General features: G+C 36.7%; 1 long non-coding RNA gene across 7 annotated transcripts in view; it reads left to right on the top strand.

The window, feature by feature from the left end:
* The window catches only part of LOC106030738 (uncharacterized), a 42166-nt gene that overhangs the window by 2767 nt on the left and 13653 nt on the right, over window positions 1-25746 (top strand). For 4 of the 7 annotated variants that reach the window (XR_010830635.1, XR_001203922.3, XR_010830634.1 and 1 more), the window contains exons 2-9: window positions 4538-4611; window positions 9342-9464; window positions 12776-12913; window positions 13930-14036; window positions 14847-14983; window positions 16229-16477; window positions 19629-19718; window positions 23639-23799. This is a non-coding gene — a long non-coding RNA (uncharacterized lncRNA). Of the gene's footprint in view, window positions 1-4537; window positions 4612-5823; window positions 5889-9341; window positions 9465-12775; window positions 12914-13929; window positions 14037-14846; window positions 14984-16228; window positions 16478-19628; window positions 19719-23638; window positions 23800-25746 lie in introns of all 7 variants that reach the window. The other 3 variants (XR_010830633.1, XR_010830636.1, XR_010830637.1) reach the window with 3 other exon arrangements.

The following is a 25746-nucleotide window of genomic DNA, read 5'->3' as shown; positions in this document are numbered from 1 at the left end:
CTATAAGAAATATTCTGATAATTAGACATCACTCTGGCTGCTAAGAAAGGAGGAGAAACTGGATTTAACTGAATAACTGTGGCTGAATGCTTCACCTCTGAATGCTCCTAGGTATATCATAAACCTTACCATCTTTCATGATGGTAAAAAGCAGAAGAGCTTTCTTCCTTCTGTGCATCGTGTACATCAAGTTTCTTCAAAAGTGATTGGTCCAACAGGCATTTGTGTACTAGTCTTCTCCCTCAGCGTGCTTCAGCTGCTCGGAGAGCACTGGGGGATTTTCATTAAAACCAGAAGGACTAGAGATGTATTTTTTAGATTTGGCAGAAGCTGATAGCAGTTGCTCAGGAAAACATCCTACTTGCAACAGATTTTTCAAACCCTCTATATGGCTAGATAAACATCTAAGCATTTGGTATCTTACAGATGTATTCTAAAGCAAAACAAAACAAAAAGAACTTCAAATAGTTACGGATAAGACCAATGCATGAAATGTAATAGGAACAAGGAATTTTGAGAGCCTGGTTTCTGATGTCTCTCTTTTATGAGAATTCTTGATGTCTAATAAAGAATGAGCTTATTAACTTTTCTTGATTAAAATATTAATAGGATCTCTTTTCTCTCTCCAGTTTCCAATAAAAAAAAGTCAGAGTTTTAAGATTTTTTTAGACCTCTCCCCCTCAGTAAAGTTTGATTGAAACTTCCTAGTGAGTTCAGAATTCACTTTAGGGAATGACTGTGTTAAATGTGCTTTCTTAGGAAACTAGGCCAAGAGGTAATCAAGTACCTGAATTTTAAAAAGGGACAGTACAAATCACAAATTTATTAAATTTTAGAGCTCAAGTAATCAGTTTGTGCACCAAAAAGAAAAAAAATATGAAGGAACCTTACTCTTCCTCTTAAACAGCCACAAGAAACATTATTAATACAAAAGCTGTGGATAAATTCATTATTGTAACACCCCCCCCACACACACACACGCTATTACAATAATTGCTTCCTCCTAAATGCATATATAGTACATGAAGATACATCCGAATTGTAAAGTCACTTCCAAGCATTTATAGTTCTTGCATATATTCCTTCAGGAGGAGGAAGATACAACTTTCCTGAACATAATCCTAGTAGAAGTGTTTGCTGCTTAGTGCCATGTAGCATCATTGACATAACAGTAGAGTTGGATTGTTCTCGTGGTATATTCCTGTTTTCATAAACATGTGACACAATAAATACATTCAGTATGTACATGTATTCATGTATTGCAGGACGACAGCAGTGGCAAAATACTTCGTTTGTAACAGGCGATTAGGCCCGTTAAAAATGGCTTGATCAGAAGAATGATAAAAGTTCTGTGAAAACTTGTTTCTTTGGTCAGAATCAGCTATACTGCAGATCAGTGCATTTCCTTTTCACTTTTTTTTTTTTTTTTTTAATTATGGTGAATGTAATTCATGTCCAGCACGCTGAGGCATTAATCCGTATTACCATGTTACAAATAAAGTGTAACTGCCATCTACCAGTAATTCTGGAGATATCAACCATGCAAATTTATCCAGTGTCCTTCAGCCACAGCAAGTCTGGTAGACCTCTGTCTTTATAAAATAATCTCATTGCTGATCTTCAGATTTTATTTGAAAGTCAAGCCTATGCAGTCAATGCCCATGCAATTGCCTGTTTGAGCTAGAGAAAAACTCTTTAGAAAAAGAGTTTAGGCGAGCCCAGGATAGTCACGCCTATGTTCTGCAGTGTGTAAGCAAAAAGTGGCTCATTGCTTCTGTTGACCTCCTGCAGGTAATAGGTGGGAAGGGGGCTGGTGATTTTTGACAGCTTCACGAAGCAGGTTTTTCTCCTCACAAAGGACCATGGTGATGCAGTAATGCCACATTATCAGGCAGCCTTGTTCAGCTAAATTCTCTGAAAAGCTTAGTTTAGTTAAAGTCTTGTTAATGGCACAGTGAGAAAGAGCGGGCAGTGAACTCTGGAAGATCTCTGGTGGTTGTTCATGCTGCTTGTAAAATGCGCTGCTTATGTGGTTTGTCCCTGAGTCTTACTCAGTTCCTTTTCTACCTGCCCCCCTCCACATATTTTCAGTCATTTGGTGGTTTGAAGCATTAAAACAGTTTATTTGTACTTAAATGCTTTAACTTCTTTTTGAGCAATTAGCCATTTGTGCATTATTATGCAAGCTCACATTACTGGCTGTTTTTGAAACTTTAGCTCAAAATGTTTCACTGGTTGCAAACTTTTTTAAAGAATTCATTACTATGAAATATTTTACCAGATAATTCACTGAGACAAATCTGAAATGTGCAGTTGGGAAGGTAAAATTATAACCAGTCACATAAACCTGTCTTCATTAGCTCCCTTTCAAACATCTCCAAATGTTACCAATAGAGACAGACATCCTCGGAGAGTGTTTTGAAGCGTGAATTCTTTAGTTTTCAATTGGAATCTGCTTTATGTTTAAGAGGAAGGCTTTCATTTCCTGCATCTGAGATTCATTTTTAAATGCAAGCTAACAGGAAGATTAGCCTTTAAGGACTATTAGAGACTGGCCAGAATGGTGTTGGAGACTAGAACATAAAAGAAAAAAAAAGTGGGAAGAAAAAGAAAAATTCAGATGTAAGGAGTGAATAAGGCGATGCATCAAGCTATATTCTCAGCTGGTGTCAATTGATATGGCTTCCTTCCACTGGAACCGTGCCACATTACACCAGCAAAAGATCTGTCCTGTCATGGTTCCAACTTTAGTCTTGGGCCACAACTTGAAAGTAGTTTTCTGGATTGTTTAGTGTGTTCTTATTTTATATGCAACAGATAGAGCTTTTGCTGATAACCTGTGGGACATTCTTCAAAGCTTTGCCATAAAAACTGTTAACAGCAAAGGAAACGCTTAACACTTACTGCAGTAATGAAAATATCTTCAGACACATTAAAGTCCTTTATGGAGTATTGATGGGTTTATTATTATTGCCATTCCTGCTTTAGTAAATCAGTGTGTCAAACTTTTGTTTGTTTACGTGTCACAGAAATTGTTGGTGCTTCTCTGGCTGTAAGTAGAAATGTATGAAGGGTGATGTCATGGTCCTTAGATGTCTTACCATTCCCTCTTCCTTCTGCACATGTTTTGTGCGCTCTCCCAGAGGGACATGGGCATGTCTTTCATGTCACTGGGGCTAATTCTCATAGGCTTCTTTGAAACTCTCACCCCTTTACCAAATTATAGACACGAGGGTTTTCAAAAAGGAATTCACTGTCTGCATAAACTAATAAATGAATGCTAGAGGTGAGAAACCAGACTCAGTAGATGCAGGTTTGGATCTGTTTCAGCAACTCCTACAAAGTATTCATATTTTTAACATATTCATATGTTTTTCCTGTCAAATGCAAGTGTTTTATATGAACCACAGTTACTCTGTAAGTCAGGAGGCTGAAAAAGATTTTGCAAAAGGTTTTGCAAAATTTTGTCTAGTTCTGATCATTGTACATTGTACGTAATTATTGTAAAATTGTTTGACAAACTTTCAAAAGTGGAGAATTTTGGAAGCAAAGTGCCACAGCAAATGTGGTTTATGAATTCAATTTTTTTCTCCTCGATCAGTAATAAACTGTTTATTGTACTGATCATATATGACCTGTTCCTGTTGCTTGCAGTGTTGCTTGAATGTTTTGGAGCTCATCAGCATTGTAACTTCTGCCTTGGTTGTCTGTGTATCTTAAGATTTTGCATTGACACATTTTACTGAAGTTTCTGAATATATGCTGGAATATCTAGACCTGCCAGCTTCCCTCTATACCTGTTTCTCATTAATTTTAAAAGCAGTTCTGCTGCCTAACTCCTTAGGACCTAAAGTGATAGGGGAAAGAGGAGAGAAAACCTGAACAAGGTGTATCCAATATATGGGAAGCCAAGGTGCAGTCAGACAGGGGAAAGTACAAGACAGGAGTCAGGGCAGTGTGTTGGTCTTGTAGCCATCCAGAAGAAGGTATCAATGAGAGAAGAAAAAGTTGCATGCAATTTTGGCTGAATGATACTATAAAGCATTATAATAAAATAATTCAATTTTCATTTAAATCTGCTCACTTGTTTTGTTTTTGCTTCTATCAGAATTAATTATTTTGATCTGGGTAACTTGAATTGTTATGGCAGAAGAAGCAATTCAAGACAGAATGTCCTTGCAATGCTTAATAGTTGAAATAGTTTGAAAATGTCGCTATTTAATTTTGAGACGAGGAAAACAAAAAGCTTACATTTAGCATTGTTTCCACTAATTGACAAGCATATTCTTGATTTTTTTCTTTGTTGCTTGTTAAGTTCTCTTTTGATCATTGTTCAGGAGGGACTTCCTTGTTTTATTGTAATCCAAAATATCCACAGCTGTAACTCTATTTTGGTAGTACATAGCTATATTTATGTGATAATACATTATATGTTAAATGTCTTGTTTACCAGTCATCAAATATTTATGAGCTATTACAGTGTTGAGGCTTAGCTAGAGGTTTTCTATGCTAATAATGCATATATTTTGTTTTCCAGTGACATAATTCCATTGTTTATAAAAACTTCAGTTTAACATGTCAGCTACTGAAATATTCCTGATATCCACAAAGGTAATTTTCTGTAATATCTGGGTTTACAATAGATGGGCCATATTAGTAAAGGAATACAGAAATGTACATTATCTCGAAAGAGCTGAAATCTATGTTAAAGACAGAAAATAACTAAATGTTGAAGATATATTTTGTTTTCATATTGATGTTACTCAGGTCTTCTAACAACAATTTTCATTACATCAGTTCTAGAGTGCTAGATATGTCGTGTTTTGGCAAGATTGGTGCCTCAGATACACCAGTACTGTGCTGGCGTTCCCTCTCCTTTGACTTGTATTTTGGGTACAGGCAGCTAGATCGGCACTGATCAGTGCAGAAATCCAAGCTTGTGTGCCAGAGTTTCAGAGTATTGGTAAAGACTTGTTCTTGGCAGGATGGCAGTGCAAATACAAGGTTGGAAGGCATCCTCCTTCCAAGTGCATCGTGGTGTGGAGGATGAGTTTTCTTCCTACTCTGGAAAAAAATATTCAAAGTACTCCTTTGTGTGTGTGTGGGTAATTAAGAAAAAATCATGCTTTTGTAGTTAAATGTACTTAGGGCAAATAGTAGCAAAGGTGCTAGGTGAAAATACCAGTGGGAGCAGAGTATTGTATTTATATAGAAGCATGTGTCTGTGTATATGTTCATGTACATGCATGTGTGTCTGTGTGTGTAAAAATGTGTGCTTTTATACTCCAGCTTACCATATAGGAGTAAATGGTCAAAACTGTTTTCCTGTTTCTGAAAAAAAAGATGTTGAAACCTTGTCTACACTACTTTTCTTTTCTATATGACAATCCACAATACTGTTTTAATTAGATGCCCTTACAGAAAATTTAGAACATGTCTACGTGAGGCAGTAGAGCATGATGAAAACAGTCCCCAGCTCACCTAGATTGGGCTGGTAAAGTGCAGCATAGTATATTGGTGATAGCTCAAGTACTAGCAGATATATAAATTGTACTTGCCTGGCCTGCTGCTCAAGACAGTAGATTATGTCACTTCACAAGGCTAATAACTTTGGCTAATAATTTTGAAAGTGCTACGGTGTGTTTCATTCTGGCGCTAGCTTAAGCAGTGCCAGCTGGGCAACTGCATCATGCTGCAGCGTGCTGGCTGGACATACTGTCTGATACACAGGGATAGCATTTGTCTTAAGTTGTTAAAAGAGAAAAAATATTTTATCTTGTTCATTTAATACTTTTCTTATTAATCTTTATACTCACTTTTCAGACCTATGAATTTGTTGAATAGTGTGTAGCAGAGCTGGATTCACAGTAGGTGATGGTAATTCTAAGGTAGGGTGAAATGTGGAAATGTTTTCATTTGGGCAAGGTCATGTTAACTTCCATGTTAACTTTCAATTTTCCTCACTTGTGAAACAGGGATAATGACGGTTAGCACCTCTGTCAAGTGTTTTGAGAACTGGAAAATTGAATGTTGCTAAGTAAGCCTGTAAAAACCTAAGTAAGCTTGTTAAAAAGGTTTTCAGTTTGCACCATGTTTCTGCTGTTGTGGTGGTGGAACAATACTCTGCAATGAAGATAGGATTGCTCTACTGTCTAGAAAGACTAAATACTGAAAAGAAACAGAGAGAGGAATTCATTTCACCTTAAGGGATGGCTGCAATGCAGACATGTACGTCCATGGTAGACATTACAGGCTGCCTTTCTAGTCAATAGAGATTACTAGCCACAATCTGTTTGACTTGTTTTAGTCTGTTTTAACAGGAGATGAATAATGCCTAACAAGCAACGTTCATTACATAATTTAATCTTACCTCCTGCCATAGAAGTACCTCCAGCTGCTCTGAGTTGGCTCCGATTGCTTTGTTAAACTAAAGCATCACTTTCATAAAGTTGTAAATTAGTTCTGAGACTAATTTGAACAAAAATCAGTATTTTTAGTGGTGATACTATTATTTTTGTTTTCCTTTTTCCTTTCCTCCCGTATTTTATGTTAACCTTCAAAAAGAGTTAATGAAGTATATAAATAGTTGAAACCTCTTCTCAAATAATATCATCCTGTTTAAAAATAGCAAGTGCTGAGTGTTGGTCAGCAACTGCTATAAAAAATGAAAGGTAAGTTTGGCATGAAGCAGTGAAATGCTGAAGTGGTGATTAGTCTTTTGACAAATAGATTAGTCTGGCTTGTCCAGCTGTCAGGATGGTTGTATATGTGTTTTGCAATATTACTTTGAGTGCAGTACGTTTGGATTTGACCGCAAGTTGGTATATTTGCATAGAAAGATGTGTCACTGTTAAATAAGGTTATAAAAATGTGTGCTGTTTCTGCAGCTCCTTCTGAGATGCACTGACATTTCTACCTGGTCTCTGAATCTTGCCATTGCTGTCATTTATTTGTTGTCAGTAATGTGAATACAAGACTTTTCACTATGTTTACAAAAATGTGTTTCGACCTCTTTGAAACTGGGATGTTGTTATATACAACACATATATAACAGCAGTAAAGAGTAACTACATGTTAATAGTGTGCTGTTTGTGCAAGCTTGTTCTCATGAAATGATCACTGAGAGAGTTTCTATATACAACGTAATGTTGGCATTTTTTTCTTGGAGCTGAATTGGGAGTCCAAGTTAAAAATAAAGCTGGATAATGAAATGTGGTGTATGTGCACATTCTTTGACCCATTATGCTGATAGCTCTGTATTTGGTATTTTGGAGAAAATATGAAAAGATAATGAGTAAGCCTTTGTGCATATCCTATGGATCAGAGAAGAAAAGAGGCTCTTCTGAGAACTGCATGCCGTTAGCGGCGAGTATTGGAAACCCCCCTCTGCTTGTCCTGCCTTGTGAGAAGTGAGACTTGAAAGAACTTTCACTTCTTTTACTGGTTTGAAAACATATTTGACCTCTGAGAAAGGAAGCCAGAGAGAGCATTGAATAAGTTGATTTACCATCTCTTGAAATACCTCCTTTACTGGTTCTGTGCCAGAATCTGAAGTGCTGTAGTGACAGCAGCCAAAAGGGAGTGGGGATTTGGATGGAGATAAAGGGAAAGATTAAAAAAAGAAGTCTAAACCTATATTTAATCCAATGGTCTCGTTATCTGAAGCTGGCCACTTCCAGGAGCTCTGCAAACTTTTGCTTTAGTGAATGAATTGAGCCCTGTGTTACAATGACAAATACTTCTCCTGGGAAATACTCATGTTGTGTTACATTAATGCTACAGTGAAAAAGTACAAACTGAATTAGATATAAAAGATACGATTTTTTTTTTTTTTACATCTGTGGTGCATGTGGATCATGGAGGCAAAGATGACCCAACAAAGCTGAAGCTATGTGTCTGAGCTGCTGAAATGCAGGTTTTGGAACGGCATTCCAAAAACAGCTGCAGTTGAGTACACAGCATTGTGAGGAGTGCAGCGTGATTATCAGTGAAATGTCCAATTTTTCTTCATGATAACGTTTCTTTAGTCCAAAGAAAGGGGGGTTTACTAGTGTTTCCGATGGATTTACCATAAAGCACTGCTACTTGAACATGATTCTACGATTTCAATTCACATCCCTGTAGTAGACTTTTAGCTGGTTGATTTCAGTAAACTTGTACTGATTTAAACCAGCTGACAGTCTTTTCTGCAATCATCACAGTATTACTCACTTTGAAGTTTGCTTCTGTACTGTAAACTCTTTGGGACTGAGAGCTCCAAAGTCCTGAGAAAAGTGGTTTCAGGTCTCTTTGGAAGTAGATTCAGCCACAGATGTTCACTCCTAAGTAACAGTATTCAGCAACATACAGCCTAATTTGAGGATGCCGAGTAATTAGTCGTTGCTGAACTGAATTTAGCAGTACCTGGGTCACTCTGGTGATTCTGTAGCACCTTTGGAAATTTTGGCATTTTGTATGCTTCCTGTAATTCTACCTAAACCTTTAGTGAGAATGTGAGTCCTTTCTTTTTATTGTCATTTAAATTTGCTGGGACATGGGGATGTCATCAGAAAAAATGTTTGTTGCTTCTTGTTTATTCAGGTCAGGAAAGATGTTCATTAAATATGTAGTCACATAGTAATTATGTCATCAAATACGCTGCTACAAAACTCTCCTCAGTGAAGAGGAATTTCCTTTACACCTGACGATAACATTTTTCAAAATAAAATATGTCAAAGCCTAGAAGTTTATCTTGGCAGAACATCATACCATTAAAGCAAGATTGAATGTATCCTGTCCAGATCTCTTGCTTCTTGTAATGTTGCCTAAGGCTACAGTCCTCCAGATGTTGATACTACCAGCATTTACATTTTGAATGGAAAAGCCTCTTGTTATCACAGACACTTACAGTAGAAATTCTACCCTTTTTTCAGTACAGTTTGTCTGATGTAATGCAAAAAAAAATGTGATGAAAAAAAAGTAGATTTCCCTCCCCTCCCCCTTCAGAATTCTTTGCCCATAGCAATAAGAATGAGAATGGATAGGACAGCAGATCTTTCATGCCCCTTGCTTCCCAGTCCAGGTTAAGACTGCGTGAGTTGTCCATAAATAGCTAAAAATTACCTTAGTCACAGGAAGTAAGTAGAAAACTCTGCAGTAGAAATAGTACTGAAAGGGCAAGAAAAACTTTTCCTTGCACTAGCACTGGCCAGACATCATCAGGCCTCAACTGCATTAAACTTAATGAGCTGTATTTACACTGAGTCAGCTCACTCTGCTGTAGCCTTGAAGGGGCCTTAAAACAAGTGAAAATGGGAATCATTTCCTCTATGTTTTGATAATTAACACAATTACTCCCACAGGATCAAGAGACGGTGGCTAGACAACTCCATTTTCCTCGTTGTGATGGGTACCGAGGGCAGCTTGGAGGATGCTGCTGAGGTGGTGCGGTTTCGCAAGATTTTATGAATGGAAGACAGAATCAAGTAAGTGTTCAAGGGATGAGAAAGGGAAGAGATAACGGCACTGTAAAGAGAAATACATATTTATTGGTGTATATTCTTACTAAAGCTATATATAATGCAACAAGAATGAACAGGCTTCAATGGGAATTAGATTTAAAAACCAACAAACTGTATCACCACATGCTGATGTATATTAAGATTGTTTTGTCCCACTGTCACTCACGGGTTTAGCTATTTTATGTGCTTACAAGTTTTGCTGGATTGGTACCTGAGGCTTGAATCTGGTAAAGAGATTCCCAGTGCAGCTGCCTAGACTAATTTTCTAGTCCATTGCTGTATTTCTGTGCTGTAGACTCTGAATCAGAGCTTACGAGTGTCAGTCTAAAGAAGAAAGGCATAGATGATCGCTGGTACTTTCAAGATCTAATGTTCAGCTCACCATCCTCCAACAACCAGATGAATTGAATCTTGGTCAGACCGTTAGAAACAGTTCCCAGGAGTCACAAAAAAAACTCACCAAGCAGAGTGTGTATACGTTACTTCTGTCATGCATTTGTGGTTTTGTGGTAGTAAGATATATTTGAGAAGTAACAAAGGTGAGAAGTAAAGCACTGAGTTTTCCATGAAAGTAACTTAAAAAGGTGACTGATTTTCCCAGCTGCTAATTTTCCCCACATAAGCACCTTTGCATGGGAATGCCTTGCTAGATAAGATACGGGGATTGTGATGTGTCCTGGGTTGATTTACAGGTTATACTTAATCAAAATGAGAGGGATCAATCTAAAAGTTACTTTTAATAGTGATTTTATGTAGCAACTGTAATACCATCAGATATACGCGTATGCTTCATATGTCATATAGTCTTTGTTTTGTGCTTGCACTTCAAATAATTTCTGTTCAACCATGATATCCTGTGGCATGGATGGATGCTTGTTAGTAGAACAAGTAACATAATTCCTGAGTTAGAAAGGTCATAGATAGGGCAATGGGACTTGGGACCCAAAGCTGGAAAATGTATTAACATAGTTTAATCAGTCATACTAAATTCCACTGTGGCATATTTCCTCAACAAATTAGTTAAAAGGATTCTGGGTTCTGTCACAGGAAAAGAAAGCACTGAAACTTTTATTCTAAAAAGAATATTTATTCTTTAATTATTGTGTCTGAAAGTTTTGTGGTTTATTTTTTATACTTTGTTGTTGTTTGCTTAAGTGTTCATGATCTAATATTTAAAACATTGTATTAAGATATCTAGCTTCTCCAGTAAATTTTGCCAGAGCTTTGTTGTGCAGCCTTGATCCAATTATTCCTGTGTCTTGGTTTTGCTGTATTCAGCTAATAGACTCTCTAGTGATGTCCTAAACTTTTGTGTGTCTGTAAAGTGCATAGCACAATCTGATGCTGATATCAGGTGGAATTTCTAAGAACTGCTGCAGTTCAAATAAGTAGTAATGATTTGGGTTTTGGCTAAACTGCATTATCCAGCAGCTTTTCTGGTGGACAACCAATACTTCAAGTATTGAAAGAATGTGCATGCAAACCATTGGCAGGCCAGCATGTTTTTTGGTGGGGCAGTATGTTTATATAAGCAATTGTAGCCGAGCAGCATGATTCAGATTTTGATTTTCTCAAACAAAGGAGTGCAAATGTGGAAATGTATCAGTGAGTTCCGTCTGAATGGTAACTGCAGTTTCATTTCCTAGAGTACCATGCAGGATTTGTGAGTTATGCAACATTAGCAACCCCTTGTATAGTTTGAAGCTAAAGTTGGAAACCAATTTACAACTGGTTTAGTGCAGCTGTTCTTATACATCCTATGCAACTCATACCTGCCTCCTCCTTCCTTACAGAGGAAGGCTGAGAAAAGCACTTGAGGAGGGAATACAGTTCCATTGCTATGTGGAGATTCTGTAATAATTAACGGCACTCGTGTTGAGTTGCACTCTTAGTACAATCAAATTGAAATTCCTCTTATAGAAGAGCAGTTGCTCTTTTTCACAAGTTTCTTGTAGAGCTTTATAACTTATAAGCTTCATAATGATGACATCCCACCCTGAAATACAACTGTAGTATGATTCGCTGTGTTGAAGAACTAATGTATGGTTACTTTTTTCTTAAGTAGATATGACTAATGGAGTTTTAAAAAGAATAGAACTAATTCATAAAGTTCAGTGATTAGTGATATGGTAAAAATAGGATTCCTCTAAATTGCTTTCAAAGTTGGCCTATTTCCATCTACACCATTTAAATAGGTATTAATTTAAAGCCAGCTGCTTCTTGCCTTTTGCATTTCAGTATTGCTCTGTTAGTTTTCCTTTTTTCCTCCTGAGGATTAAATATATGTCCTGTAGGCTTATCAGCCCTGACTTTTTGTATGTGACAATGCTCCCTATGATCTTCTAACTCATCAATCAAATGGGAACTATGGTCTTCAAAAGTGTTAGAGAGCCTCTCTCTTTAACAGTACACTATTTCTATGCTAAGTATATACTATACCATAAAATAATGTTTATGTTCCTTTAGGCTTAGTAGCATAACATTTGTGAGCACAAGTGCTGAAGCAATTTAGAAAGAGATGTTAACTTTATATCCTACCAGAGAAGTAGTTTTATTACTGTGTATGCAAAGCAAAGCTTTCATATTTTATTAGCTATCATTATCGTGTTTCAGGGCCTCTTCTTGTATTCAGTATTTGCAGACATATAGAAGTCCTTCTTTATGAGCATACCAAAAATAAATCAGGAAATTAATAATGTGGCTTCTGAATCTTTAGAAAAAGCATTTGCTTCAGAAAGCGAAGAATTATTTCAGTGGTGTATATCCCAACAATGAGGCTTACAAATGCCAGATGCAAAAGAATAACATTGTGCTTTGGCATTGGACTATGAAAAATAGAATGGAGATAAAAGCAATTATCTTAACTTCCATGTAGAGGAATACCACTGTTAGTAATGCTAGACATTTAAATATGAGTCAAGTCCCAACAAAGTCATGAAATATCCTAAAATATTTGGCTTTTATTTGCTTATTTTGCTCGTTGAGGTGCATTTTCTAAGCTTTCCATCAAGATCAAGAAACTGATGCTAAGATTTACAAATAGTCAGAAGTTGTTAGAAGCGTGAATTTTAAGCAGATTACAAAGTATCGTGAAAGTCCATAGACTTCATAATACTGTGGTAAATGCTTTTCTGTGATACAGTTTTTACAGTCCCTAAAATATTTTTTGACTATCTTTGGAATCTGAAATTCTACACTGAAAAAATTCATGTGCAGTGAAATGTCCTGTTTTGGCAAAGTTTAAGTTTGTGTCTTTTGTCCTTTTTCATATACAGTTGAGTTTATATTTCTACTATAAAAGACAGCTCAGAAAGTACTGTATAAGGATGCTGAGAAATTAATTCCTAAAGGGGTATGTTGACATTCAGACCATCTTCCAAGGAAATTCTAACAGAACAGAGTTTCTTATAGAAGTAAGTGATGCCCTTATTTTGAGAATTTTCACTGTGTAAGAGCCTATTTGCTAATTGCATTCTTAATCCAAAATATTTAATCCATCCAGGAAATGGAATGCCTTGAACATAGACTGTCTTGGGTTAAAATAAAAAAATAGAATGTGACTTTCCATCTGTAGGAATCAGAACACTTTTGTGTGGGAACCAGCCCAGAGAGCCATGCAGACTCCTCATTTATTGCAAATGAGCTATGGAAGTGGAATCTAAGTAAAAACAATTAATGCATTTGATATAATAAATGTGGCACAGTAATTGTCACATCACTATTGCTGCTTCTAAACATTTAAGCATCATGAGTCATCTTTAGATTTCTGAAATTAGTCTTTGAAATGTTGATACATATGTGAGCTCTCTGGTCTTGCTTCTCAAAACATACAACACAAGTTATTCATTTGCTAGAGTTCACTGAGTGCTGATGCCTACTTTGCTATTGTTAGGACTAGGTCAGAGGTTCCAGACCTTGGTAAACTGGAAAATGATGTGCAGGTTAATTCAGTCCACAGCATGATAAATTTAGATTCCCATGTTTAGGCCTCTTATGTTCAGGAAAAACAAAAAACAAAAACACAACCAAGCAAACAAAAAGATGCCTGGGTTTTGTGATTGGTATTAAAATGACTGACATAGCTCATACTTAGCCAAAAAAAAAACTATCCTATCCAATCAGAGATGATAGCATGCATTCTCATGCTGCAGATTTAGTTCATTAGTTGGGCATATATATTACCAATAAAACCCCTTTAATTTAGCTATAAACTCTGAAAAGTTTCCCTTTGAAATGAAATGCTTTCCATCATTATACGTCTTGTCTGTCTGAGGTTCAGTTTCAGTCTACTATTCTTTACCTTTTAACAGATTTTATCCAAGTACCGGGGTATTTTGATAATAATATTCCAGAGAAAAGTTACAGCTGCTTATTATCTATTTGTTGCTGACACTAAGTTTGTTGTTTGATGTTGTTGTTGCATGTGAAGTGCTGGAACAACCAGAGAAAGATGCGATCCTAGCAATGAGATACTTCCCTACCACTACTGTTGGGTATGTCTTTCCAGAGAAGACCAGAAGCCTCTTATACATGGTGGTAAGTATGCCATTTCTTCAGTATAAGGCAAGCAAATTCTGTGGTTGACAAAGTTAAGCTGGAAAGAGATCTACAATGAAACAGTGTCTGCATCCTGTCCACTTGTAGTAGACCATTTCTAGTACTACTAAGGTATTTTCAGTCTTGGTATGAATCAAGCATATGCTAGGTCTACTTTCTTAGCTTCACTTAGATGAACATTAATGTGGTTTAGGTAGGTTCTGAACGAACTTATACGGAAGGAGAAATTTGATGTGCTTTTTGGTTGGGTAGAAATTGTGAAGGATTGCAAAGAGTTAACCTTAACTGACTTCTTCATTGCTAGTCAAACTAGTTTGGGCTTGAAGGATTAAAAAAAAATCTTTCTTGAAAGCCCTGTTTGTTACTGTTGTGGAAAAGGCCTCTTTTGTGAATTGGTAAAAACGTGAATAGGTGGAGAAGATGTTTTAGGCTGGTGATTTCTAAGTTTAGTTTGTGCTGGCATCTATCTCACCATGAAGTGTAAACTTAAAGAGGGGTCATATGGAATTATCTCTGGAGTTCCTCAGTTGGTCCTGAATCCATTTTTCTGCTTACTTTCATATCTTTTACTTGTACTGAATTTCTTCTAAGAAATAAACTATGTGTCAATATCAATGTTGTATGATAATTGAAAATTCAATCTCTCATGCCGCCAAATCATTAAATTTATAAGGAACATTAAATTTATAAGGAAACTTCGCATTTAAAAATAACCGTGCATCCCTAGTTCAGCTGTTGTCTGTTCATGTTACAGTCTCTTGATGGCAACGCATCCTATTTTTACTCTAGAATCCCACAGCGCAAAGGCTGTCCTCCTCCAGAACCTGTATCAGTGTTATAAAGTGCAAAATGTTGCACTCAGAGGGGTTGCAGAAGTTGAATGAGGCAGAATATTGCAGAAAGAGAAAGAAAGATCTCAAGATCAAGTAAGTAAGAAAATGTCCTACAAAAAAAAATTTTATGCCTGTCCTCCTTCTGTTTGGCAAGTTATTTTTAACCAGATTTTCAAATTTGGTGAGGAGTTGCATGTTGTTGTTTTTTTTTTTCAGGGTGCCATGACATTTTTGGGCCTTGACTTAAAGAATTTTAAGCACTAAAACTGCAACAGGGGTCTGTGGTTGTACCATGTGAAATATTACAAAAAGGAGGGCGCATATGTAAAGAATGGACTTCCAGAACTAACATTTTGATTGCTTTGGCACTTTTTCAATTTTTTTAGTAACAATTTTTACTCACAGAAGGGTTGTGAAGATAAATTCATTGCCTTTTGTAAAGTGTTGAGGGACTATCACGGTATCGAAAAGCTTAGGAGGAACTCATAATAGTTCAGTGTTTAAATAATGCGCATATTCAATACAGGCTAGGGAAACTAAGTTGTGTAGAGAACAGAGGAGATCAATGTGACAAATATCGCTTTACTTTTGTGAGTGTAATCAATGCCTTCAACTTTTTTGGTCATACCCTGAAGCATTTACAAGATTAAACACCAGAATACTATCTGGATCTTTTGCCTGTGCTTTTCTTTCAGAGATGCTTAGCTAAGCATGTGTTTAAGCTCATATTTAAGCACAGTATAATTTTAAACACAGAATTAGTCTTTCTAAAATCAGTCTATGAACACACAAAGTCACACAAAGGACTTGTAATCCTAAATTAAAGAAATAATTAATCACTTTATCATTGGATGGGAGGTAAACGTCTAAACTGTTTCCTATTTCTAGTCAATTATAACCATTTTGTAGGGCTTGTTGATCATCTGGTTGCCAGGAGATAAGCAGAGAGAAGCAACTGGTTAACAGCTGGTTGCATCTGGTCACAGCCAGGAACGCATAGCAATAGAATAAACAATTCAGTTTTCAACAGCTGCATTTGCAGTTACACTCTACTGAATCAAATAAGTGCAGCTTTCCAAGTATAATCTGTGAGCTAGAAACATAAATTACCTTAAGAAACATTTAGAAGTAAAGAAAAAAAGTCTTTATCCTGCCATCATTTCCCTCTCTTACTAAGTTATTGTTATTTTTAATTCAAAACTTGATTTTAAACATTGGAAACATCTACTAATAGACAAGATACTTGAGCATTTTAATTCTTCACTGTGTTTTGTACTTAGACGTACATACCTCTATTCTAGTTGCTAAAGATTCTGTGCTCTGCTGTTTCATTTCTAGGAACACTTGAAGGCTGTTAGATATTTCCTGATATCCACCAAAGATCTTTCTATAGGCTTTTATTGTCTGTGGAAAGTCACCAGACACAATATTGATGGATAACAGTACAACACTTTATTAAAGAACAAATTGGATTTAGAACAAAGTTACCTAATGGATTGCTTGAATGTGCTACTGAAAGCCGGCCGAGACCTGGAGGTGGTCATACAGATGTCTTGCTATTTGGAGACACCATGCCCGGGGCCAAAAGTGGGTATACCGTTTCTCAGATGGCAGCAATCTCAGATGCAGAGATTAAAGGAAACTAAGTTTGCCCAGGATATTATAATACTAGCTGACAGTTCAGAATCTCAGGGGAAGTTAATTGTCAAAGAATGGTGAGTCTCAGTCTGCAAATTCATACAGAAAAAAAGAAAGGGACTGTTTTACATCAGTGCTTGTGGTAAGTGGTAGTTAGAGAAGATGCTCATTGCAATCTGACATCTGAATATGCTGATTTACTCTGAACTGATTTGAAAGCAATATATGTCAGAGTAACTGCTGAACAAGTTCTTGGTACAAAAGATCTTAAAAAGAGAGTGATTATGCCACTTGGTCATTTGCAGGACTGATTAATAATGTGCCTGAATAGGTGTGTATGTATGGCTGTGTGTGTGTGTACATATGGCTGTGTATATTCATCCTAACAGGGTTCAGAGAGGTGTCCTAGGGCCAATTTGTAAGTTGAAAGACATCAGCTGGGGAGCAAAATCATCCCACAGAGGAATAAATGGCCAGTTTTCCTTACGAATAGTGAATATTCAGAACAACCTATGCCCAGCCCTGTCTCCTGGTGTCCTGACTTACTGACTGGACTTGCTGGATGGACCCTGGACCTGTGCTGTAGTTTGCCATGTCTCCAGTCCTGTCTCTGGCCTTGTCTCCTGCTGTTCCTGACTGAATGGACCCCAGATATAGCTTGTTTCCTCACCTTGTCTGGGACTACTGATGGGACCTGTCACTGTCACCAACCTGGTCCTGGTCAAATGCTGCAGGACTATATCCTGGTCAGGCTGGTCACTGCCCTACCTGTGCTGTGGCACCCTCAGCTCCTGGCTTATCTCTCTTCTGGACCAGTTCTGCTCTTGCTGCTATCTACCAGGCTATGTCTGGTAGAATGCGTCATCTGGATTATTTTTAATAGGATTTGTTTTGTATTTTGAAATAACTAGCAGATAGATACATCACAGGCACTAAAGGTTGAGTTAATTGATGTTAATGTTTATTATTTCTCTTGTCAAAGATTCTGGAAGCCCCAGATGTAACCCACAGCCTGACGGAAATAGGTTCTGTACAACAAAAAGAAAAGACAAATTGACTCTATTCTAGCCAACTTGAACTATAAATGTAAACAAAAGATAGGAAAGCCCAAATCACAAGTGATCAATGGACCTGATCACTTGATTAACGGACTCATAAAACAACTTAATTGCAAGGTGACATTTGAGATGAACTATACACCCTGGGAAAGCATGGTTTTCTTAAAAAGGTGTAGTATCCCAGAGTAACACTCTGCTTAGTTTAGTGCTCCTGTAAAACTTACATTGCTGCTGAAAACTGAATTTGCAGAATTTATTGTGAAATCAGACCAGAGTTACAAAAGAATTGCCTCAGTGTTTATAGCTATATCAGCCCCTATTATCTACCTGTCTTGGAAAATAGTAGGTTGTGAACAACAAAAAGAACTTTAAGACCACATGTATAACAGATTTCTAAATTAGGGCATATCAAGTTCAGGTAAGATTTTGGCAGATAAAAAGGCCTTTCAGGTTACCTTTTGATCTGCATACCATTGTAACTGAAGTTACTGTTATGTAGTACTTCTACCAGCACTACACAGAGTTATTTCCAAAGTAGACTGATAGTAGACAGAAAAGTTTGTGTAAGTTATCAAAGAACCTTAACAGTTTCTTCAACCTGTTCTTATCCCTTGGGTAAATATAAACTGCCTAATTATACATTTACTTGGGACACTAAAAGACTTTCTTCAAAATCATTTCTATGACTTGAATAACAAATCCATATTTTATAGTGTTTCAGGACATTTTATTCACTTTTTTTCTCATAAAATGAACAAACATTTGGGGTCTGATTTCATCATCATTTACTTAACTTACTTTGATTATGGTTGCCATTTAGTCTATACAAGGGCAAGAGGAATGAGTCCATGGATATACTGTAGAACTTTGTATTAAATAATGCTGAAATGGTGTGTGGGTCTTGTAATAATCTATTCATGATTTTCTATTTCAGATTCAGGTAGATATTATTATATTCTATTTCAGATTAACATGGACCAATACAACATTAAAAAATTATTTCACTTACAAACAAGAAACCTACTAGTACAAGTTTTTGGTCCTCAAACAGTAATGTATTAGTGTTTCCTCTCCAATAGAGCACACAGAGTTTTATAACATTTTGTTTACTTATTCATCTGGACTTTAATATGTAAAAAGTAAGTGTCATGAGACAGCAAGAAGAGCCAGTGATTTCCTAACTATGACTGTCAGATGGACAGTTGTATATATTTTATAAATGAACAATATTTAATCAATAATTTAGAATAACCTATTTATCTTTAAACTTACCTGTATGAATGTGTGGCTTTGGTTCATGAAGGTGCCTGAGAAATGAGCCCAACTACAAAAATAGTGTATTCTTCACCCATTCCATCTTCAGACTTAACCTAAAACAATATTAGAGATAGTGTAATTGGCATTACAAGCACAAATCTGTTGCAGATGTTTTTTGGCTTTACACATAGTCCAAAGATCAGCAAATCCACCATCTGAACATGAAAGCTCCCTTGTACTGGTGGAGTAAATGTCTCCTGCTAGAATCAAATCTGTAGATGGGTTGAGTTGGTCAGTATTTATGTAGACTCCGTGTTTCATTTGAAATGTTCTACAGCCTTAGAATTTAGCTTTAGGTTGAACATCTGAAGAAACCTTAAATTACCACAGTCCATACAGAGCTCAGTTCAGCCCAGAATCAAAGAATCAGGGGTCTGAGTGTGTTGAGACAAGGAACAAAAGTAGGAACAAACAAACAAAACAAAACAAAACAAAACAAAACAAAAAAAGGAAAGAGACAAAAGAAACTTGTTTTTCTGTTCACTCTCAATAGAGTAATAAGCAACCTGTGTAGAAAACACAAAATGTGTTAGGGGTTTTTCAGTCTAGTAGTTCTGCAGAGGGAGTGGTGTAAAGTGTCTGGTCTGATCTGCATGAATCTCCATATGCCTGACAACTGCTAGAATGGACCTAAAGTCTTTGATATCAGCCCATCATTATTGTCCAAATAGACTGCAGCCATAGTTACTTACATTAGAATAAATGTATTTCTCTTTATTTTTTAGCACTCCCAGAAGGCCAGAGGGAGGAGTGAATGGACCATTTTATTCTAGGAGATCTATGTAACAGTACTCCTCTGTGAATGTGGACTTCAGGTCAGCTAAATTACAAAAGGGAAATGGGGACAATGGTCATGTCTTGAAGCAGCATTTAAATGTGTAATTTTAGCCATAAACTGCCACAGGTTAAACATCCACATATTTTTTACTATGTACTATTGCTATTTCTTGGTGTCAGTAACTCATCTACATACATACGATAAACAAATGGTAGTGGTTTACCCTGTGAGTAAATACACTGATTGGATTATTCACAAGATACAATCCTACTGTTTGTGAATGAGGCATGGCACAGTCATAATTATACAATTGTTTGGTCTTCCAGAGACCAACACAGGAGATGTTTCCCAGAGCCATAGCACTTTAATGATAATTAAATCTAAGCTCATTACCATTGTGTGACAACTTTGGATGTCAAACATTGTGACTACTTAAAGAGGCACAGCCTTTCAGAAAAGAAATGGTACTATTAGAAAATGTTTTCCACGTTTCCATTATCTTAGTGACCATTGAAATCACTGTGTCAGCACTGAATCTGATCCTGATCCAAACACAGAAGGGTTGAGATTTTTAAAAGCCAGCCATCTGTTTGCTCATTAAAGGAATGCTGATCAGCCTACTAATGTCATTGTCAGTGGCAGGTAGAGGAATGTGAAGAATGCTTAGAAAAAAATCCATAAAATGTAACTCTTGTTTTCTTATCTCTTCTGTCATGACAAGAAGAGGACACCTAGCATCACCCCGGTAATTGTCTTCTAGCAAATTGTTTCTTTAGCATTTCCTGCTGGAGAGAGAACAAATGCTCATTATTCATTTAACCTTAGTTTATCTAGATATAGCTGAATAAATGTATTATGTCCACAAAAGAAACCTTTAGAAAATGTGAAATAATATTTGCCACTCAGTGTCTTAGTCATTCATATTTTTTTGTTTTGCTTTGTTTTACCTATTGCTGTTGGTTTCTTTTTTGAGAGCAGCAATAGGAGAAAATAGCAGACATGAAAACATAAGATGCATCTGAGCAGCATCCTGGTAGTGTTCTAGAAGACAATGGAAATCAATTTAATTATTTTTTTTCCTAACTCCAGGAAAAGTCCAAATCATAGCTTTGCATATGGTGTTGTTCTATTATTTGTGGCATGTTCTATGACTTATTTAGTCTATGATGACCTCGAACAGTAATATTGTAATATCGTTTTTTTTTTTTTTTATTTCTAGTACAGCAGTTCACCTTTTTTAAACATAAAATTATAAGTCTGAGGCCTTTATGGGGAAAGACTCAGCTGCTTAATCTGTGAGTGAGTTTGGGATTAGAACCGTTAGCTCCTAAATGGATGCTTCTTCAGAGAGCAACAGAGCATCGCAGTACTACTGTGAAATCTGTCTTTACGGCGTGGAGAAGCCAAGTGACCCCATTACGAATGGCGTACATTGCTGTGCAATGAGCAGGGCAGCATTGCTGGCTGTTTGTGGATAAGGCGTGCTTTCGTCAAGCTGGTGGGCACCGCATATGCTCTCTGGAAGCCAGTAGACCTGAAAAAGAGAGCTAACACTGAAAAAAAATGGATGTGTGGGCTTTCACCTAATGTATGTCGGCACAGGGCCATGGAGCTATGCTGGTTTATTAAATGTAAGAGCTGCTGCTTATGTGTAAATTAGGACTGCCACCTGGCTGGTTTCCAGCTATCTTGCCTGGTTTTATTCTGAATTTGCTGGCTGCTGTTGGAGCTACTGTACAGATTAGTCTGGACATTCTCAGCAGAGATTTTTTGGAAGGTAGCCGGCCTTTTCTGTGTCAAAGATGACTGCATTTTACCTGGGTATTAACAATAAAGTGCCAGTGAAGTCACAGGGGTGATTATTCTAAAACATAAATGGTAGTGGTCACCCTGACAAAAAAAATGGGTCATTTAAAACAAAATGTAATAAAACCAGGTTAGCTTTATCTAAATAAAATGATGATGGAAAGGCATACATTATCTGTTTCCTTTTATAGCCTTTCTGAGTTATAACAGTTATGTAGATAGTATGTTAGAAGCATACTTCGACACTTACTGCAATATAGATGAAGCAGGCAAGGCTAGTACATAGAAGTTTCATTTTCTAAGAACTTCATAAGTGTATTTCTTCATTATTTCTTTGTTGTCTTTTATTTGTCTGGCTCTAGAGATATGCCAGTTGATAAAACTGTGCTGAATTCAGTTACTAATAAGGAATACTTTTTCTGTTTTGTAGAGAAGGTGCTCAGAACAGTGGGTTTCCAGACCAGTCAATATCCTTTCTTCCACAGTAGCCATTATGAGCTAAATCAGAAAAGATCAAAAGTACAAGTGTTGAAGTTCATGTTGAAGTTCATTTCATGTCCAAAGTGTCTAAAGAATTATTTTATGATATCAATGAATTGCTATTTTTAAACAAGGGATGACACTTCTAAAGTTCAGATAGCTCCCCAATTTTTTCCTCACAATTCAAAGGCAACATTTGTATGCTGACTTTGTATAGAAATATATGTCTGTGCCTATATGAAGCCTGAGGTGCATTTGGTCAGTGGACCTCTTTGGCTTCATATTCCTTTGTTTGTGAAGTTGTATGATCTTTCTTATGGCTTTGAAATAGTCTTAGCGACCTCAAAACTACAAAAGCTACAAGACGTTTGCATCATCCTGTATAGATGAGAAGGGGTGACCATTAATTCCAAGTAAGCCATCAACCCGATTTTTTTCCCACATATAATAGTATCCGGATGTTCTATGTCTGCTAGAAACAGCTCACTAGCACCTAATACTTACAGTATGTGTATAAACACAGAGGTCTTGTTTACATGCCAAATGCTTGCACTCACCCTGCTGTCCGGTGTTGGAAATAGAGTTGTGTGGCTGTGAGTGATTCTGGTCCTTTGCAGACATTTTAGTTCTGCAAATTGACTGATCAGATCATCATAGGTATTTATAACACAGGGGAAAAAAATAGGGATGGGTGGCATAGGCATAATTAAAGGAAAATATAAGTGCTATTTTCCAGATCTAATTAAGTCTTGGACCTAGGCAAAATACAAGCATTAAAAAAGCCCTCCCAAGCAGAAAAAAAAATGTTGTTTTGTGCTTCTCTTAATATGAGGTAATCTGCTGTGATCAGATGTTCAACATATTACAATATACTATTCTCATTTCAATAATTTTGGAAAAGAAGGCAGAGGAAATTTGATGAGACATGCAGCTAACTTTCAGGATCAAGATACTGTGTTCGGATAAGCTTTTAAATTAGCTTATTATCATCTTATATCCTAACAATTCATGCAACAAGTATAGAAATGTAAGGGCTGAAACGTATACCTTGTGAAGATTTTTGCATTCTGAACAGTTTCCTAGCAATTCAGATAACATCAAATTTGTCACCTTTATGGTATCTCACTTCGATGTCTCTGGCATTTTTGTTTGGGGGGAAAAAAGGTCCTAGAGATGCTGAAGCTTATAGAAGAACTTTGCCTTTGGGGGCAACAACAGCTCACAGTCTGGAATGTATCAGCACCCCCCCCACCAACAATTACAGATTTTAAATTTTGCAACATTAAGACAATCAGAAAGAAAAAAAAAATCCTTAAAAATATTTACTTTCTGTTTATGCATGTAGAAATTATCAAGTAAGATAATTGTAGCTAATGGATTTTAAATGTTCTGTAACTTTTGAGCACTCATGATATATATGTGAAGTTTTATTCTCCAATCATTGAAACTCATGCAATCTTGCTGACTTTCGTCGATTATAAACACAACCGCTGGCAGAGCCAGTTTTGCTGGCACCTCATGTCAGATTCCTGAAAACATTTTCAGAAGTATTTCAGATACCAGGGAAGTCAAAACATTAGCACAGCATGGAGATCTATCTCCTTGTTATTCAGCAATGAACTAGGGTGCTTTTTTTTAATGTTGTTCTTATTTTGTTTTGTTTTCCTATAGGAAAAATGTTTTTTTACAATTTTCTCACAGCTGCAAAAAGCTGAATGAGCTTGGTCATGGCGATAGTACTCACAACCAGAAAGGAAACCATGTGTTCAAATACAACCCTGGTCCATTTCCCATTTAGGAAAATGTCAATGAATCTGCTAACCAAAACAAAGGTAAAAAAGGGAGCTAGTGTTTTCTGCTTACCTGGCATGTTTCTTAAACATGAAAGAGCAATGTAATTCCGGTCTATACCAATTAGATTGCACATTCTGCTATTCAGATACCATGCATGCAATCTAATTGTGTAATGAACGTGTCTTAGGGTCACTACTTAAGTATCTAATATTTACTTTTGAAGGTTTTTACCTCTGTAGATCAGCATCTGTTCTGTCTTTTGCTTCAAACCATCACATAGTTGCTTTTCTAATAATTCTGACCTTTTCATGTGTTTCTGACAGTGGATTATCTCAAGATTTTTAATCTGTAAAAAATACAGTGCAATGCTGCTGGGACCTTGGAAAGTGAACAAGTAGAGGGAGGAGGCAGAAAACTTTGCTTGTGCGATAGAAGTTTTCAGTTTAGAGTGCTGGATGATTTTCCAGTGGGAAAGAGTTGTAAAAACAGGATGCTCTTCAAGTCACAACTAGGGTGTCAAATCTCATTAGAATACAAATACAACGTAGAGTCAAATTGAAGGAGATATGACCAAAATATATTGATGTGATAAGGAGGAGACCAACCATTGTGTAGTAAAACTAGCAACCTGGATGAAAAGCAGTAAGAACTGGAATTTCAAATGCTAAAGCACTTGGACATGATCAAAGTATTAATGATAAAGAAAATGCAGAATTGCTCTGTATATACTTCTTTTCTAAATTTGGAAAGGTGAACCATGAGTCTGAATCATTTAAGAAAGATTAAGTCCTTTATTCACCCACCAGCCAAATGGAAACCAAAAAGAGTATCAAACAACATATTCTAGGGGTAGTCTTTTTGATATTTTTTTTTCTTACATCAAAGAGTTCTTGAATAATTGGTTCCTCATATATCTTGCGTGATGCTTTTTCCTTGTAACTTCCAGAAAAACTGCTACAACTTCATGAAACTATTAAAGTGTTAGTGTAATACTACTATTTATTAAAGGCAAGTAGGAATACTTGAGTAACCACAGGCTGGATAGTGATACAAATCCTGGGTGAGAGGGAGTGACACCGCTGACATAAGATTCAGCTGGAAAAGAGTGAAAGATAAGGACTATAGTTGGTGAAGATCGTTTTCTGAAAAGTAGTTTTTCTCAAAGAATTTGAAGTGATACTTCGAGAAGACTATGATTGTTTGAGAAAACAGTTGTGTAGCTTTATTTGGACCCGTGTAGGGTGAATGGCTTCATGTTGCTTGACACTTATTCAAAGTACACAGTACCATACAATAACAGTAAAGCATAATGGCAGATTAAGAGATGGCTAACTGACAGATCACAAAAATAGCTGTCAATAGAGAATAGTCATACAGGTGTCTATTTCTGCTTTATATATCCTGCTTTTCAACATTTCCATCAATGTCTTGGAAGCTGACAAAATCACTACTGACGAGATTTCCATCTAGCAAAATAAAGGGTGCCCTGAAAACTACTGATGTGAAGAGTACAGTCATGCAAACTTGTGGAAACTGCTTAGAAGGCTGTCCCATGCTAAAATGTTTCTAATGTCAGTATTCAGTCTGAAGATCTCTGAAGATTTTCTTGTCTCTCTTTGGTTTCTCTGGTCACCCTGCATCTCATTGTTGGATAATTTCATTGACTCAGGGAGGTTTGGCTGCCTTTTGGCTGCCAAATGTCTTATAAGTTCTCTGTATTCATAAATGCACCAGTCTACTCCAAACACAATTCCTTAGCTATATCTGTAAAAACAAACCAACAAACAAAATACACTATTTTTAAGGCCAGCTGTCATCAGCCACTTCCATGATGTTAAATTTCCTTTCAGGCCAGGATGGTTTCATCTAAAATGCTCTTTGGGAGTGGTCCCTGACCTCTGCTAGTTCCCAGGCCATTTTCTGGAGTAGTGGCAAGGTCAAAATCCTGGCAGCAACTGCTGAGCCAGTTGACATTGTGGGCGGAT

The sequence above is a fragment of the Anser cygnoides genome, chromosome 3 (genome assembly GCF_040182565.1).
Source record: "Anser cygnoides isolate HZ-2024a breed goose chromosome 3, Taihu_goose_T2T_genome, whole genome shotgun sequence".
NCBI lineage: Eukaryota > Metazoa > Chordata > Aves > Anseriformes > Anatidae > Anser > Anser cygnoides.
The sequence above is the reverse complement of the archived record's forward strand: the minus strand, read 5'-3'. Positions and strand labels throughout refer to the sequence as shown.